This window comes from Xyrauchen texanus, chromosome 36, assembly GCF_025860055.1.
Source record: "Xyrauchen texanus isolate HMW12.3.18 chromosome 36, RBS_HiC_50CHRs, whole genome shotgun sequence".
NCBI classification, from domain to species: Eukaryota; Metazoa; Chordata; class Actinopteri; order Cypriniformes; family Catostomidae; genus Xyrauchen; species Xyrauchen texanus.
In genome coordinates this window covers 31,716,385-31,736,052 of record NC_068311.1, presented here as the reverse complement: position 1 = coordinate 31,736,052, position 19,668 = coordinate 31,716,385, and the positions used below count along the sequence as shown (strand labels likewise).

Sequence of the window (19,668 nt, the reverse complement as noted above, 5' to 3'; positions counted from 1 at the left end):
TTGAAGTGAAGAAAAGGGGAGAAGATTCAAAGTGTATTTCAGTGGAATAATTAATGGGGTATTGTTTATTAAATAGGGTGACCAGATCTCAACCCCACATTGTCTGTTGTGTTCTTCACATTGCGAAAATAAAAATAAATAAATGGAAAAATCAAGATCCTGCAACACAGCACTTTGACAATAGATAACTGTAGCCACACAACCTCAATTCATAATAAATTACTTGCATATGACAAAATACATTTGCATTTTGAATATGATCGTAATCAATCCCTGACTACCTCTAAAATATAGTTGCACACAATCTGATTACAATACATCTAGGTTGCATGTACACCTGCCATTTTATGTGCTATCTGATTCACCAAAAAGGTGTTAATTACAGGTGTAAAGGAGCCCTTTATGTCTGATATCCGAACAAATTTTCACCTCTCAATCTGTCTCTGTGTGTGTCAGTGTTTTGGCAGGGAATTGGTATGGACCAGTAATGAATGGTGACGTGGCTCCCAGCAGCCCAGATCATTCCTGCTACCTGTTGCCTAACTGAAGGAAGTTCTGCGAACTGCACGCGCAGACTTCTGCCACCGATTTTGTCTACAGGTTCCGCCACTTCATCAGCGAGAATCCATGCTACAACTCACCCGGCGCAGATGCCAGCTTCTCGCAGCACATCACTCAACACTTCTTAACCTGCTGGGTCACCGAGCGACACCTCCACCCTGAAGTACAGCATCGTTCCGTTCGTGGGCAGGGCTGCACGTTGCAATTCACCCACTATGTGTCCAGATTGGCAAGTGTCGCCTTGTTCCCCTGCTTAGGGTAACCAAAAGGGTTCCGACATAACGTTGAAGTGAGCAACAGATGGGGAACGTCTAGGTTACGGATGTAGGATGGAAAGAGAGGACACTTCAGAGATGTTGTGTCCTCCCGGCCACATTGCTGAGCCGAGCCACTGTAGTGGCTGGACCATTTCCGGCTCCTCAGAAAATTCCTGAATGAACTAGACGTATTTGCCCGCTTTTATACCTGTATGTCCGGGGTATGCAAATACTGTCTGCCTAATTCCCATTGGCCTTTTTTCATAGATCAGAGGCATATTCAGCGCTCAAGAGAGACCCCTATAGTCGCTTCTTCGACACAACGTCGAAGTGAACGACAGACGGGGAACTGTGTTCTCAGTGGTCATGTGATTCACAGAACAGTGTGTTTATATCAGGGCTGTCGATAATGCTTTAATGCAATTAATCATGACCCGGACCGTAATAAGGAATATTCCAGCCATAAGAGCAATTCAAATTTGTAGTACCGGCTGTTTTCTCCAAGGGGCAGTAAATGAAACTGCAGCTGTACAGAGAACAAACACACTCAGGCTTGCTGGACACTAGCGACAGCACAAGATGATGACATGTTCTTGCATTCAAACACAGCTGGACCGAACGCAACTCTGAAAATGTCTAAAGACGTGTTTTTCTAAGTTTAGCTTGACACAATGACCTAAGGACACTGTGTTTATGATGCAATGCAACCAAAGTATAAGTCTACAAGTGTCCATCTGATGCGGTGTACCTTGACGCTTTCGTAGACATGCTGTTATAATAAATCTCGACTGATTGACAAATTCAGCGGCAAAATGGATTTCTGTGGACTGTAGGCCAATGATAGGCTTCTGTTCAATAATATGGAAATAAACTTAATATTGTCTTCTAAAGCTAATTATAATTTTTTTTTAAAACATATTATATTTATAATTATTAGAATAAAATAATTATTTAATCATGTATGTTAAACTATTTTAGGGCCTTTCTCAGCAAATATAATGAATTTGATGAATTTATCGGCATATCATTAAAAATGGATTGACAGCCCTATTTTAAGTTATTAGTGTTGGTGGTTTTGTTTTGTTGTGTTATAGTCATCCAAACCCAAAGTGAGTGTTCCTCTGTCTGCCATTGTGGAGGTGAGGACCACAATGCCACTAGAGATGCCTGATAAAGACAACACATTTGTGCTCAAGGTACTTTATTATTTTATTTTATACTCTACATAAAGAGTCACTCATCTTCTCAAATACATATCATATACATATTTTCATACATTTATATCAAGATGGTTATTATTAAGATTTTGTTGTTGACTATGTTGTAGAAATTTTGATACTCATTTATCAGTGATAGTCATTGCAAGGGAATGCCCCTGTGTCCGAGGAATACAGAGGGGGAGGATCTGCTTCTGTCAGAAACCTTGGGATAAAAGAGGTATAAAATACATGTCAGCCCTCCCCTTCTCATCTCACTCATGGCACAGATTAACTCCTGTGTAATGACTGGGTCCTTCTTGCAAGAATAAATTCTTTTAAAAGACTGTTTGATTCAGAGTGTCTCTTACGCAGTGATAATGGTTGGTTAATAATTTTTTTGCCACAACAACTACAAAGACCATGCATCCAATCAAACAGTATACATCACAGTATTTTGGTGTAAAGTCATCTGTCACTTGGCAGAAGCTCTTCAAATTAGACAGATGTCAACATGGATAGATTATGTGACATGAAGTCATCCTTAAGATCCATCAATGTCCCAGACTACATTAAATACGTGTTAACACCTAAGTGAATTATTGGCTGTCAAATGTGGTTCCTGAAGCAAAACCAGTTGAGAAGCAGTGAACTAAGAGTCTATGAAGTGTGCTGCACTGTAGAATCATTTGTGTTGGCTAGTTGATATAAAACAGTGCTGTACGATGTATACAGTACATTTGTGGTTTTGTGTATTACAGGTAGAAAATGGTGCTGAATACATCTTGGAGACCATTGACTCCCTGTAGAAGAACTCTTGGGTAGCTGATATCCAAGACTGTCTAGACCTGTAAACTGAGCCATCAACACCTGCACTGAAACTGTGTTCACATGCATTTACTTAGTACTAGGGCTGTCAAGATGAATGTGATAATGCATGCAATTAATTAAACGTGTTCATTTTTAGCTCGTAATTAATTTAATTTAATGCTCTTTAAGCATTTATTCAATCTGCTATCACAATAACCTGATGTTGCCAACCCAACGGCAGCAAACCATCATTCTGTCTTGCTCCCTGGACTCTCTTCCTTTGTGTTTTAGAGCTGCATTTTACATTAATTGTGGTTTAAATTTGCAATTGGTTGTCAGACCTAGTTTTCACATGTGTCATTATTTGAGCTCTGAGGTGTGAATCAGAGTTGTTATGTGTCCTGATATGTTCAGCGTTTGCTCAACAGTGTTTTGATGTCTGTGTTTAAATGTGCACAGGGACAATGGAGACGATATTGAGCTCTCATCAAGTGCTCACAGTCAAGCGCTCAAAGACTTCTCACTGGTGTCGTCGTGTAGCTGTGTGCAACTCTGTGACGGTATGTCATGAACGGGACACAACACATGCCACATTCTGTTTACACATGCTTAAATCCCATCGTTTAAACTCGGTCTGTTCACAAACAGTTCATTTATTTACTGAAGTGACAAATCTCTCCTGAAACATTCAGGTGCTGATATATGCAGATAATGCAGTGACACTGACAGCTTGTCAGTTACTAAGTCTTAATAAACATTGACATTAATATGGCCAATATTAAAACATCAAACACCAAAAGTGTTAAACCATTCATGTTTACCGGCAGGAGAGGCCAAACGGTGATCCATCATGAGTTCAGCAGTGAGCACATGGACTGAATGTGTTATTTTGTGATATTGTGTTCAGTTTCACAGCAGCCGTCTGAGCGCTTGCAGTGCAGGAATGCAGCTGATCACACTACAGCTCACTGTGAAGAGACACCGGTTACAGAACACCCTTTACACATGCCCTTAGAGCAGGGGTGCCCAATACGTCGATCGCGATCTACCAGTCGATTGCAAAGGCAATACTGGTAGATCGCATGAAATTTAAATGTGCTTTAGTTCAATTTTAATTAAAAAAAAATATATATATAATGTCTTTCCTTCTTTTAGTTTCTGTCTGACTTGCACTTGACGAGTAAATTTTGACCAGGCGAGATTTTTGTTTATTCAGTTGCCATGACAACTAGGTTCGGGGCTTCTGAGAACAGAGCACGAAATTGCGAAGCAAGCAGTGTTTGAGACCTGCTACCAGCAGCTACTGCCCGGATTATGCAAAACTGTCTGATTCCATTCAGTGCAAGTCATCAGAATAAGGTAAATGCCCTGGCTATTGTAATCTATTGTGCTGTAGGTGTTTTGGGTTCAGTGTTAAAACTGAATGGTATCAACATTGAACATTATTACATATATTTTTTTTTTATTAATTACAAGATTAATTCCATGTAAGGATACATACAGTAGTCACAACAAGCATTTAAAAAAAATTAAACTGTGTTTTTTTTAGTTGGTAGATCTTATTGAGTTGGCCATTTAAAAGTAGATCATCATGCAAAAAAGTGTGGGCACACCTGCCTTAAAGCAATTCCTGCAGACGCCCGATGCCCACAATATTGCAGGTACACACACTTCTGAGTGTTGTGTCACACACACACACACACTCACACTATCTGTCTGTTAGTTTACTCTGTTCTCATTGCTTGTGTCCTTCAGGAAGTCCAGCTGAAGCTCAAAGAGAAACAGAAGCTTATATCAGTTTGGCAGGTTACCTGTGGTTTCACGGGACATTGACACGGGTGTGTGCGGCGCAACTCGTTCTCACTGGTGGCACTCGCAGTCACGGCCTCTTTGTGATCCGTCAGAGCGAGACACGACCTGGAGAATACGTGCTCACATTTAATTTCCAGGGAAAATGTGTTTTTATTAATTAATTGACACTCAGAGGGGTAGGAAAACAATAATACATAAACATAAAAACATGATCAAAAAAGCAGATTTATAGGAGACACATTTAATGTATTCCTGATTACATCCCCTCAACTTATAGATGACAATTTCTTTGCACACACATTAAACACCATGTATTACATTGTGTCATAAAGCTTAAATTTGGGATAATTCATAAGGTCTTGATGGGTTATCAAGTTATCATAATCTTGATGAGTCATTAGGTCTGAACGGTTGTCAGTGAAGTCTGTTTTTGCTCCGCTTTGTTGATCCTTGCTGTTTTGTTCATATGAGCATGAGCGACATCTCATTGACACATTTGTAGAAACACACAGTTTTTAAAGAGTTATTAACATGGAGGGGATCTCGTAGCAGGTGTTTAACAAGCCACTGCCCCACTGTCGTGTGGGTGAACCAGGGGTGGAACGATGGTTAGGGGAGCAAACCCCGACCACAAATCTACAGTTGAGGACAGGCAGGGTTCAGCAGACCGAACCTCTGGCATTCCCTTGCAGCTCTCGCTAGACAAAAGACGTCTTAAGCATCTAATGTCTGGCAAAGCAAAGATGGTGGGAGTATGGATTGCGTTCCAGACCCTCACCTTAATCTCCTCTTTTGCATGAGCTCATATTGCCAACCCCATCTTCTAGATGGAAAATAATTTCAAGACCACCTGGCTGCACCCCCCACTCAAAGCACTGGCATCTGCTGGATCACATTGTTGTTCGGCTGACAGGATATTCTTTCTACTCACATTTTGTTAGGGTCCAAGTGTTGGACTGACTATCGTATGGTCAAATCCAAGGTCTGCATGGAATTGTAACCTCGTTACCCAAAGAAAGCTCCCAGTACAACACTGAACTGCACTTGACAATACCATTACCAAAGATAAGCTTCTGGCAGACAGGTTAGTCTAGATTTGATTTTTCAGATTCCTGAGAAATCCATGTACTGGTCATTTCTGAGCTCAGAAGTTCATAGTGCAGTTTCAGATGCACTTGGATTTTTAAAGAAATTGCACCAGGTCTGGTTTGACTGTAATTGCCACAAAATGCAAACACTCCTGGAAGTAAAACATAGTGCCTACCAGAGTTTGACATTAACACCCTCTAACCTGCCAAATGCGGGTAGAAATCGGGTTTGGCAGGAAACTCAGTTACTCTTACTCGCCACTATGGCGGGTGGCCGCAGACAAAGCAAATTTAATTGTATTCATCTCGTGTTCAGTGCCTTATAATCAGTAGCCTAAATATGTCTCTCACATCTGACATGCGCATATTCGTGGGGCAAATGAAGCATGCTATCCGCCACAGCACAAATCAGTATGCTCCAGAGATAGAGCCAGAACTCAGCGCAGAGCAAAACTTGTGTGATTCAGTCGAGCTTTAATATCGCGGCAGCCGGCAGAGACCACAAAACTAATGTCACACATTTTAATTCTACTGAGAGAAGTTGAACCTCTCAAACTGACATTAAACAGTACTGACGAGGTAAAGAGACCTAACCTAACCCTAACCCAGAGTGTGATTACAAGGTTGTTTCCATGAATGGAAAAAAGATTAATATATAATATCTAACATCTCTTTTTGTACTCAATGGCATTATTACAGAGAAAGTTGTAGTTAAAGGTTTCTAAATTTCAAGGCTATTAGTCTTTTCAAATACTATAGTTTTAGGTCAAAACTTCAAGAAGTTTTAGGATATAGTTCTTTTTTAAAGAAAGACTATCTAGCTTAACCACGGTAATAATGTGGATCCATGGTCTGATTATTGCTTTATTACAAATGCCACTGTTAATAAATGTTAGACCCAATGATACATTTTCATAAAGGCCAGTACAATTTAGAGTGGTTAAATGGGTCACCATCTGGACTTCCATGGACAAATGGACAAATTATTGACAGTGTTCCTCCTGTTCTATCCTACTACTGTCCTAACTGGCCATGTTTGCCTTCAGATATAAAGGTGATGTCAATCATTAGCCCTTTGTCCTGCTGAACTCATATAATTCTTGTTCAAATAAAATGCCCAAACAAATGCAGTTACCTTTATCACTTTTTGTGGGGCTGGGGATTTTGGCTAGTAAAAATGCTGAGTGGCTAGTGACTTTGGAATAACACTAGCCACAGTGTCCAGTGAGCAAAAAAGTTAATGTCCAGCCCCGGTGCCTACAAAGCTTTCTGGTCCAATCCGTGTCACGCTTGCTGAAAGGCACCTTCACTGCAGCTAGAGCAGAAACCCAGCGTGCTCCCTGGAAAATGCAGGACAAGGTAATGCAAAACCTCCAGATCCTGAACCAATAAGCAGAGCATTTCAAGAGCCTTCTCAATCATAAAAACCTAATTGATCCACAAATCCTCTGGACCTGATGTGGTTTGTAGTGACTGGGGGAATCAATGAAGGATAATCATTGATTCGGCGGGTTCCGAACAAACAAGAACTTACTGTTAAAAACTCCCCTAATTACTGAAATAGCGCCAACCAGTCTCCACAAGCACAATAAATGTATTGACAAAGAGACAAGGAACCATTGACAGAGGGTCCTCGTGGTGCTTTCTAAAAACCCCCGCACATATGAGACTCTATGCTTCACCACGTGAGAAAAGGGCACGTGAAAAGTTGGCAACAGAGAATGTGTGTGTTTTCAGTTTTAAACTTAGAAATGTATTTTCTAGTGAAATATGTTTTAATCCCCGTATGTTTTGTGTGTCTGATGTTAGATCAAACTAGTAAGACTGTCTAGTAGTGTAGTAAAACTAGTTATAGTTAATAAGAGGCCTTATATTTAATAGCCTAACAGTGTAAACCCATTTTTAAGGGTACCAAATATACTTTTCTTGGTATCAAATTAAACCTTACGATTTGTCCTAGCCGAATTCGAATATAAGATCTCCGTAGAATGATATTTCGGCTATGTTTACCATCTTTTGAGTCATTCAGCCCAAAATCTCTTACCGTCATAAACACAGTCATAAAAATGCAAATGAGTGAGACGGGACAAAGGAATCATTCTCCTGCCCAAAGAAAGGAGAATTTTACGACCTCCAAAGGAATGCTCAGACAGGGCTGATCACTTTTTAATCCTATATATTCCATATACATATATATATATATATAATCCATGTGATAAAAATATTGACATGTATCTAATGTGCCATCTCACATTTTCCCTTAAATGTCCTTGATCTATGTTTTCTTGCAAACTCTAATGGGTTAATGTTTCAGACTTTGCATACCATGGTTACCCGAAAGCATATGTGTGGCATATTTGGTCTCTATAACTTGGTATTTCGAAGATTGAAATGACTGTGTACATGATATGTCGATAACAACAACATATTAGTATTACAAGTATATTTCCTAGTTTTCTTTCTTGCACATGCAATGAGAAATGTGAGAACAAAAGAGCAATAAACCAAATTCCCGCCTGGAACCCAAACCCTTCTCATTGGTCGAGCCAATGAGAGGTGGGACATGTTTTCTAAGGGTATAAAATTGCTGCGCCCACTTCCTCTCACTCTCTTAGTCCTCTTATCTCTTAGCTCTCTTATTCCTCTTACTTCCCTTATCTCCTCTTATCTTCGAAAGCTCTTATCTTCTTCCTCTCTCTCTTGCTTCCAACTCCCAACTTACTTCATCTCTCCTTGGACTTCCCCCGGCACCCCTCTCTCTCCTCTTCTGCTGAACATTTGCAACTGCTTGGAACAACCCCTCAACTCTCTCTTCAAGAGAGTCTCAACTCCACGCTCTGGAAACACCGAACCGAAATCCTCCGCCTCAAGAAAGCCCCGAGGACGCGACATCCACGCAGCCTTGCTCAGCCACACATAGGCCCATTTTGCAAGTATCATTTCATCTGAAATCCAAACGCGTTAAAGTGTGTAATTCCATTTGCTGGCTCTTAAGGGTTAACTGTTGTAATAAGTTGCTATCCTTAATAATCTCTTTATTTTCCTTATTGCTTCTGCTCTGTTTATTTTATGTTTATTTTATGTTACATGTTGAGTGTCTGTTTGTCAAGTGTAGTGATATATTCTAGTTCCTTGTATTAAACCCAATTATATGCTTGATTGTCTGTGTGTGTTGATCATAAGACAAAGCCTCTTTAATGTGCGATTTTAAGCTACGAGCTGATATTATCAAAGTAAGTTAACGTGCTTTGATGAGTAAGCTTATAACTAAGAATAAACCTTCAAGGGAATTGATCAGGAATATTTAGCAAAGCTGTTCGCTGGACGAACTGACTGGTTGCGGTAGCCTACGGGTCAATTCCATTGAGGGTTTAATTAAATTAATATAGCCTGTCTGCATATAATGTATATTCCTAATTAATTATAATTTGTGGTGTTTAATTATCTATATATATTTGAAGCAGACTCCTAGACTACTATAAGCCCCTTTTGGGGCATTTTTACAATGTGTATGGGTATCCGGGTCAAATCGTCTGATTAATCATTGATTACGATCATTGAAATTAATTATACATTTCCCCAAACCTGACCTGCATACCCTACATATTAATGGTGGAGAATGATGCGGGCACATTTTAAGCTTTGTTTTGTGAACGAATGCATTGTCAATTTTGTGTATTTTTGTTGTTAATTTTGTACGCGAACGCGCCGAACTGAAAGGCACAAAAAGCCCGTCTCAGTTCAGCACGATTAACAAGTTGCTAAATAATGTCTAAACATTTGGTGCCACTGTTGAGTGATAAAGTAAACTGCAGTTCATAATATTAAAATTGCTTCTGTGAAGACGCGCTATATTTTAATATTACAAACCAGCCCTGTTCAGAACGATGCTCTTCTGTCAGGGCGATAGAAGATTGGGTGAAGCGATGCTCCTTCTCTCACCTTAGTAAGGCCTGAGATTATAAACGTTATAAAAATTACTCCTGGTTTACATTGACGTAGCTAATCAATCGAAAACCTAATACATTTTGAATAAGTGCTATATTTCTAATGTGTATGGGAGCCGAACACAGACGTACAATTCCTGTTGTCCACATTTACTCGTAGTGCAGGAAAAAAGAATCTGCCACGCCATTTATGTAAAGCATAGCACCAGAAAGAAAGAAAAAAACAGACCCGCCGAGGTCTCAATTGAATAATTGTGATTTTGCAGAAAATCACAGCGTAACACGCCCCAGATTTGAGTCACACTGAAATATAGGGTGTTATTTTACTAACAAACAATAGAGGGCAGCCTGTAAAAGCTTGACTAGTTTTCAAGTTACTCCCACCCCATGACGTCATCTTGCGCGTGCGCAAGTACGCCATCGTGTGGGCATTAGCAGACAGGTCATATATATTTATTTAATTTGCTTTTTCAAATTACTCCCACCCCATGACGTCATCTTGCGCGAGCGCAAGTACGCCATCGTGTGGACATTAACAGACAGGTCATATATATTTATTTAATTTAGTTCCCAAATTACTCCCACCCCATGACGTCATTGTGCGTGAGCACAAGTACGCCATCGTGTGGACATTCATTGTAGGTCATTTTTTTTTTTTTCCTCAAACCCTTTCTCCTTGTGAAGATTTACAGGGTGGTTTTGACTGTCAATCCATGTTTGCAGTTACAAGCTTTGCTTGTACTAATATTATTGGATGTTAAACAATTCTTCTACCTCCGAATGTTACACTTAATTGGTTTCAAACAAAATTTGAATTTAAAATTTAAAGTTAAGTCTCATTCCAGTTGGGTCATTTCAGATACCATCACTGATATCTTACAGCAATCTGATTATCATCGGACACAATTCTGATCTCTAACTTTTCTTACACTTAATCAAATTTGGTTTGAAACAAACAAATTTCGAATGTAAATTTGAATTAAGTCTCTCATTTCAATTATTATTAATTAATGTGATTTAATTATTATTAATTATTATTAATATTATTTTTAATTTTTTTTTAATTTAAAAAAAAAATAAAAAAATTTTTCCTTTATTTCTTTTTTTCCTCTCCCTCTTTGATACTTTATTACGACTGTATCCTTACTATCTTAGATGCTACTTGACATCCTTTTACATGCTTATTTAAATTGAGTTTAACAAGTTTAAATTTAATTTAAATTAAGTTTGTCTGTCCATTGTTTACTTCTGTCTTTTCTTGTGGTTGGATTGGTCTGATAATTAACATCATTATCAAATTTCCCCTTTATTTATCATTATTTGGTAAAGCTTTTGCCTGTTATTTCTACGCACATAATTACTCAATTTGGTTTAAACAAGAAAGCCTTAATTCACTTTAAGACTTTCACTGGCTAAATCCTGTTCTGTATTTGCATGTAGAATTCCCTAGTGTGCTGTGGTGATTCGACAGTCATCTCTGGTGGTTCCCAGCAAGCTGGTTTGTCCGACCGGCGTTACCGACGCTGGCTGTATGTGAATCTCGGACTCTTCTGTCTCTTTTCATTGGTGCGGCACGCAACGACATCAGCAATTTGGCACTCCAAAGAGAGTCAACCCCATCAGTCGACACACACGGCAAGTTGGAATAATTACCTAAACCAGGGCCTAAAGAGGGGCCACTCTTACGAGGGTTCTAGGGAAATTCCAATCTTGTTGTGCCGTCTGACAGTTGACACCTTGGTGTTGCCGGTTGTGTTTAAAGTCAAGTTGTTTGAGAGGGCGCACCGTGATAGTAGCAGAGGGTCCGGGGACACTGCGGTCCAGTGTTCGGGACCGTTGGAAAGATTGACCACACGCTGGTCCCCAGCAGAGTGACACCGATTCACCCCAGGCAAACTAAAAGAAGGTAAAATCCATCCACCAGTATAGGCCGCATAATAGTAGACATTCCCCCGGTCATTTAAGCATTCGGCCCATTTCTTTTCTTTCTCTCCCCTAAGTCACACCATCTTCCTAGAGTTTATACCTCGATAGCACCCCACCCTGTTGGTCCTATCATAAACCCTAGCAGGGGTGGTAGACTTAGGCCCTTTTTCTCCTGCCTATCTATTCCTAACATAATTGTGTTCTATTTTATTCTGCTGTTCTGTTCTGTCGTAGTGTGTACTTCCAGTTCACATTAAGACAGAGCCTACAAGAGCCATCAAGGAAAACTGAATAAAGAGACAAACAGGCAGCCCGCATCCTCAGATAACCTTGTGGGCTGCCGCCTTGTCAAATTCTTTATTTAGACCTGCACTGACCCGCGAAATTCGGCCCACTTAACTGTCTAACTGTCTACCCCAGTTAGTCAAAATTACGGCTGATAATAGCCACCTCATTGTAACTCGCTAACCCTACGCGTACTTGCATTGGCCTCTTTGTGTGTGCTGTTCTTTTCTCTCGCCTACAGTAAGCCAGTATGTCCCGTTCAGTCCAGTCCCGCGAGCCCACTGGGATCACCTCAAGGCCTGGTTGAGTGCAATGACGGACACCGCCCTACCCAAGGATGCCAGGGACCTACAGCCCCTAGGTCGAGAGCAACTGGACGCTGAATTGGACAACCTAATGGCCCACGATCCAACACAGAGCTACAACCACAAAGAATGGACCAAGATCATCGGAAGTCTTGCCCACAATCTCATCGCTCAGGCACGGATAAATGAGCAAAGCAACCTCGACCTGGAGCAGGAGGGTCGCAGCTTAAAACTCCAAGCTGAGGAGGCCCATAGGAACCAAGCCAAAACTCAGAATCATCTAGATCAGCTACGCCTCGAGACCAAGGAACAGCAAGAGGAAGTAGAGAGACTTCAAAATGCCCTGGAAAATCTTCTCCTGGATACAGACCAAAGAGAACAGATGGAGAGAACAGCCAGAGAGGAACTCGATGAAAAGCTGCAACAAGGCGAGTCTCTCCTTGCAAGAGCAGAGACTGCACTAAAAGACAGAGATGCTAAAGCCAGAGCCTGTGAAAAACACCTGAACATGGCCCGAGCTGAAATCCATGAACTTATTCAGCACAGAGACCATCTCCAATATGAACTTGACACTGTTCACAGAGAACTGAAACATTCTTACAGACTGCAAAGCGAACAGAAAAGGGAAACGCACACCACAGAGTTTCCCCTGACCAGTAAGACCAAGCTTTTCAGCCAAGAGCTCAGAGCTGAAAAGGGGGGTGAAAGCCCACTGTTCAACATGTCACCAACCAGCCTCCAAGAACCCCCGTCAGCAACAAAAGGGTGGGAGCCCGCACACCAAAGCCTGGTCACTAACCACGGCATGGCTCCCAAAGAACTTGACAAGCTGGCCAGAAACATCCCTACTTTCACCCCAAATCCTGCAGGAGGCCACGACGTGCACGCCTACCTGCAAGACATAGACTTTCACTTGCACACTGTTCCCCACGTGGCCATGCGGGACAGATTGTACCTGCTCAGAATTACGTCTAGCCGTGACGTATGCAGCTTCCTAGACCATCAACCAGAGACTGTCAAAACAAACTACCAACAACTGCGAGACTTGGCCCATAAAGCTTTCATCAAGCAGAAAATTGCTTCTGAAAAGACTGTAAAAATTCCATCCATTTGCCCTGTCACTGATCAGCGCTCTGAGCAAACACTAGAGGGCGCCCAACAGCACCACAGTAACAGACCTTTTAACAACGAGTCAAGACTGTTGCAAGCCGGCAGAGGGCAGCGCAGCTGTGATGGTGCTCGTCCTAAGCACCAGAGCGGGCGCTTTGAAAGATCCTACGGCAGCCCATGGCCCCCCCACAACCAAAAGGGTGGAGCTACGTGGGAAGCCAGCCGAAGGCCCAGAAAGAGCCGAGCTCAATCCACTAAAACGTCCAGCCCAGACAGCCCGCAGCGGAACACCTCGTGGCATGCCTCCGGCAAGTCCGAGCCTACCCCACAGAAAAACAGTGAGGCCACGGCGGAGACCGCAGAGATCCTGAAGGTTCTGAAAGAGCTTCTTCATAGAACACCTCACAAGAAAGACAAAGAAGGCAGGCCAGACACCTCATGACTAAGTGTGAGGCCTGAAACCAACACCCTGCCTGACTGCCCTCCTACTGAACCAAGCACCCAAATCACCGCTCTTCAGAAACAGACTACCGAACCAGCTATCACATCACCAAGTGACAGCGACACCAACTCACTGCAGTTGACAACCACACATCCTGCAGCTGACAACCCAATCCGTCACACCAGTGACCAAGCCCCTAAGATACCAGAAAGTGCTGTTTTGGTTGTGTGTCTATGCACCGAATCACCCGAGACCGACCCTAACTACTTATCGATCACCACGCAAGCCCCAACACCAAAACTCCTGGGGAATCTGATCGAAAAGGGGGTAGCACGAAAACTCTATCTCGCCATCACGTGAGGTGAGACTCGAAGCCCTGGTAGACACTGGAACAGATCTCATTTTGATATCAGCTGAACTTTTTGAAAGACTCAAATTTGAAGCTAAGAGGCAAAATCGAACTCTAAAATCTCAAAATTGGGTGCTAAATGTACAGTCATACAGCCAAGATGACGTCCGGCTTGAACAGGTAGCTCCCATTCACTTGACAATTGGTCCTTTGAGTGGGGTACACCCTGTGTACATCTCGTGGATGAACACATATCCCCTCCTTATCGGAAAAGATCTACTAGACCGCTTCGAGCCCCTGCATGGACTTCAGACAGCTGAAGATGTGGGCTCAAGTGCGAGAACCTCTCCCCCTGCAGTCACTCCGAACACCTGAACAAGACTGTCAGGTCACAAAGGTCACGGGAACTCTCACAGCCAACCACAGTGACACAGCATCAGCACCAGAGCGAGATTCAAGTTCGCTACTCTGCACATTTCAACTCACCCAAGACTTTGACTCCTTCTGCCCCAAGGTCACAGCTGACCTGCACTTGAATTGTGTAACTGCCACTGATATCATACTTGCACTATGGGCAGACAACTCAGCCATCAGCCTCTCATTATACAATGCTCTCATTGAAGACGCACCGGACCTTCCATCTGCCAGCAAGCGCACCCGCTCTCCTTTGAACTCATGCCCATCAACAATGGTGACCGCCAAAAGGATCTGCGCCTTGAACGTGAACTGGAACTACCGGTGTCTGACCCACTACTTCTTGATCCTTCCAGACCTGCCCCATGATGTCCACATTGGAGCAGACATTCTGATTCACCTCAACGCTCATGTAGACATTATTAATGAGGTCTTGTGGGCCCCACTGACTTTACAGCCTCCTGTGATTCCAACCAACACTGCTAACCTCCGGTCAGGGCAGACCATTCCAGAGGTCTGCACCTTGGTCAACGAACAGGAAACTGTAGTACCAGCATACACCAAAGGGTGCGCTGTGGTCAAACCCTAAACCACACGCTGGGTTTCTTTCAACCTTCACCCGAATGCGTTGAACTTGGACTCACGCTGGAAGCGACGCCCCTCACTGAAGTGTCATCCCGTGCTGTTTACATCCTCTTCAACAACTGCATGGCAATGGACATCACAATTCCAAAAGCCTACCGGGCAGGATGGCTAGTGAGCCACGACTTTCATGACTTTGAACTAACAATACCAATTATTGGGCCCATCCCAGCTTCAATGATACCCGAAGGGCACACAGACAACACCGTGCTCACAACCCCCTTCAAGATCATCTCCATAACTTCAGTCATGCCAGTGGACAAAGACCAGGTATGCAGAACAGAACTGACAAAGGACCAACACCTTGCAGTATACACAGTCTCCAAACAGCCTACGTCGATGGATGTTCCTACAACCAAGAGGGCATTCGTCAAGCAGGAGCAGGTGTATTATGGGTAAATGACCTGCCGTGCCCACCACAACCCTTCAAGCTGGGCCCGCAGTCATCACAGTATGCGGAGGTTGCAGCCATTCTCATAACTCTGCAAATCGCATCGACCCATAACATCACAGAACTCCTGATCTGCACAGACTCCAACTACGCCAGACACAGTTTCACATGCCACCTTCCAAACTGGAAACAAAATGGCTTTAAAACTTCGAACGGCAAGCCTATCAAACACCAACACCTGTTCCAAGAATGTGATGACATCACAAGAAATTACAACATAATTGTCTACTGGAAGAAAGTGAAAGGACACTCAGGGCAACCAGGCCTCGACAAAGACTTGAATGACCAAACCGATGCACTTGCCAGGACTGGTGCACTGCACGGTACTCTATGGTCACCTCCAACCCTCCCGACCACCTTGAACATTGCAGTGATAACCCGTAGCAAAAGAACTTTTCCTGCAACAGTACCACCCTCACAGCCTCTAACGCTGGCTCCGCAGATGTCAAACAATGACATAGCGGACATGCAAGCCTCTGACCCATCCATAAAGACTTTCCTAAACCACCTCTCTGACCCCACCAACCACCCTCTACCGCCGTCTGACCTCACTGACAACCCGTGCCTCAGACGATTACATGACATAAAGCACATGCTGCGTGTGATACACAACATCTTGTGGTATGCACCTGATGACATCACAGCGCCACGGCTTGTGGTGCCACAGTGCCTAAGGGGGGTCATGCTAAGTTATGCCCACAACGCACCATGTGCTGGGCACCACGGCGCCAGAGCCACTTATGAGACACTGAAGCAAGTGGCATACTGGCCCCACATGCAGGAACATGTGACAGAATATGTCAGAGAATGCGGGTTTGCTGCCAGTTTCAACTGGCAAACCCAAACCACAGAGCTCCACTGCAACGCAGGAGAGTCACATTCCCATGGTCAGACCTCCAAATCGACTGGGTAGGACCTCTGCCCAGGTCGACGAGGGGCAACAAATACTTCCTCACAGTTGTGTGCCAGTTCACAAATTGGGTAGAGTGTCTTCCAGCACCCAACGAAACTGCCCAGACCACGGCATACCTCCTGATGAACTACATCTTCTCCAGGTTCGGACTGCCCCTGAGAGTCAACTCAGACAGAGGCATTCACTTTACGGCCGAAATTCAGACTGCGATACCACAGCTAAAAGAGCAACTCACCACACAAAGTGCATCCCTGCAGACCATCGGCAAGACCTTGAGAGGAACTGTGGTAATTCTCAACACTCACAGCGTTATGCTGAACCAGACAGTGAACTCCATGAAACAGCTGTTTACTGTCTTCCAGAACGACTTTGCTCAAACGCAGCTGGTCACAGCCCTGGTGACAGACATGCTGCGGGAGGTGAGCTCCTCCATTGACAGCCTAGCCATGGGTAGCATTCCACCGTACCTGATACCCTTAAGCCTTGTACAAACCGTGCTGGCTTCCGCCATCACCACGACAACTGACCCGTTACAACTACACCTTGCCTACTCTCTGGGTAGCACCATCCCACTCTACATCGACCCCGAGCAGAGGGAAGTGGGTTTTCTCCTGAACCTACCCATCATAGAGTCAAGCCAAATCTACCGGCTCAAGGACATTGTCAACATCGGGTATTGGAAAAGTAACACACACATCAAGATCCACACCCCAGACGTGGTGGCCTACCACGACAGCGACCCACGGCTGTACCTGGCCCCAAAACTGCACATGTGCACGTTGACCAAAGACATTCACTACCTCTGCCCCAGTAAACCCTTCCTCAGAGACAACACTGACGGAATCTGTGGGCTGCAACACCTGGGCAGCGATACCCGCTGCCCCGCCGATGCCAAGCCTCGCACTCAAGTCACCGAGACCCAAGCCGAGATCGTAGGCGACAGGTGGCTCGTTAACACTCCGGTGCGCACAGCTACACTCACCTTGCCCAACCAGAGCATGTGGATTCAAGTCCCGAAAGGTGCCATCCTCCACCTCGATGACCTGGCACTATACCATCTCCCAGGTGAAGAGTACGAAACAGAACTGGAAATCCCATTTTTTTTTTCCAGAATCAAAACCTCACCCTAGATCCAGAACTTGAACTATGGATCGAAAGGGAGGGCTCCCAGTTAATTGACATTGCTCCTATCGACACAGCCCTCCAAGCCTTGTCTCGAATGCCCATCTTGACCACCTCACCTGTTGCCCGAGCCTGGACCGCAGCGGACACTGCGCTGTGCATCTCTATGGGAATCAGCCACCTCCTGACACTTGGCCCGGCCTTCATCCTGTACCGGGGGCCCAACAAGATGCAAAACATCCACAGCCAAGGTCACGAAAGCCATGTCCGTAGGTTTCCGACGGAACCCCCGGAAAGAGGGGACCACGACAGAGACCACCTTGAACCTCATCGAATTGAACCCTCCGTCCGAATAACCACCTGCTACAAAACCCTCATGATTCACCTGCCATCCGCCATTGTGATGATTGTCGCCCGATGATGTCTCCAACAGGGACATCACCTGGCGAAAAGGGGGGACTGTAGTGACTGGAGGAATCAATGAAGGATAATCATTGATTCGGCGGGTTCCGAGCAAACAAGAACTTACTGTTAAAAACTCCCCTAATTACTGAAATAGCGCCAACCAGTCTCCACAAGCACAATAAATGTATTGACAAAGAGACAAGGAACCATTGACAGAGGGTCCTCGTGGTGCTTTCTAAAAACCCCCGCACATGTGAGACTCTATGCTTCACCACATGAGAAAAGGGCACGTGAAAAGTTGGCAACAGAGAATGTGTGTGTTTTCAGTTTTAAACTTTGAAATGTATTTTCTAGTGAAATATGTTTTAATCCCCGTATGTTTTGTGTGTCTGATGTTAGATCAAACTAGTAAGACTGTCTAGTAGTGTAGTAAAACTAGTTATAGTTAATAAGAGGCCTTATATTTAATAGCCTAACAGTGTAAACCCATTTTTAAGGGTACCAAATATACTTTTCTTGGTATCAAATTAAACCTTACGATTTGTCCTAGCCGAATTCGAATATAAGATCTCCGTAGAATGATATTTCGGCTATGTTTACCATCTTTTGAGTCATTCAGCCCAAAATCTCTTACCGTCATAAACACAGTCATAAACATGCAAATGAGTGAGACGGGACAAAGGAATCATTCTCCTGCCCAAAGAAAGTAGAATTTTACGACCTCCAAAGGAATGCTCAGACAGGGCTGATTCTCACTCAGTTCTTACTGAGAAGGAGAAATGAACACTTTTTAATCCTATATATTCCATATACATATATATATATATAATCCATGTGATAAAAATATTGACATGTATCTAATGTGCCATCTCACATTTTCCCTTAAATGTCCTTGATCTATGTTTTCTTGCAAACTCTAATGGGTTAATGTTTCAGACTTTGCATACCATGGTTACCCGAAAGCATATGTGTGGCATATTTGGTCTCTATAACTTGGTATTTCGAAGATTGAAATGACTGTGTACATGATATGTCGATAACAACAACATATTAGTATTACAAGTATATTTCCTAGTTTTCTTTCTTGCACATGCAATGAGAAATGTGAGAACAAAAGAGCAATAAACCAAATTCCGCCTGGAACCCAAACCCTTCTCATTGGTCGAGCCAATGAGAGGTGGGACATGTTTTCTAAGGGTATAAAATTGCTGCGCCCACTTCCTCTCACTCTTTTAGTCCTCTTATCTCTTAGCTCTCTTATTCCTCTTACTTCCCTTATCTCCTCTTATCTTCGAAAGCTCTTATCTTCTTCCTCTCTCTCTTGCTTCCAACTCCCAACTTACTTCATCTCTCCTTGGACTTCCCCCGGCACCCCTCTCTCTCCTCTTCTGCTGAACATTTGCAACTGCTTGGAACAACCCCTCAACTCTCTCTTCAAGAGAGTCTCAACTCCACGCTCTGGAAACACCGAACCGAAATCCTCCGCCTCAAGAAAGCCCCGAGGACGCGACATCCACGCAGCCTTGCTCAGCCACACATAGGCCCATTTTGCAAGTATCATTTCATCTGAAATCCAAAAGCGTTAAAGTGTGTAATTCCATTTTCTGGCTCTTAAGGGTTAACTGTTGTAATA

At 43.4% G+C, this 19,668-nt stretch overlaps 1 pseudogene; it reads left to right on the top strand.

The window, feature by feature from the left end:
- The first annotated feature begins 487 nt into the window (after positions 1–487).
- Positions 488–19,668, top strand: part of LOC127629719 (SH2B adapter protein 2-like) — a 32,552-nt pseudogene continuing 13,371 nt past the window's right edge.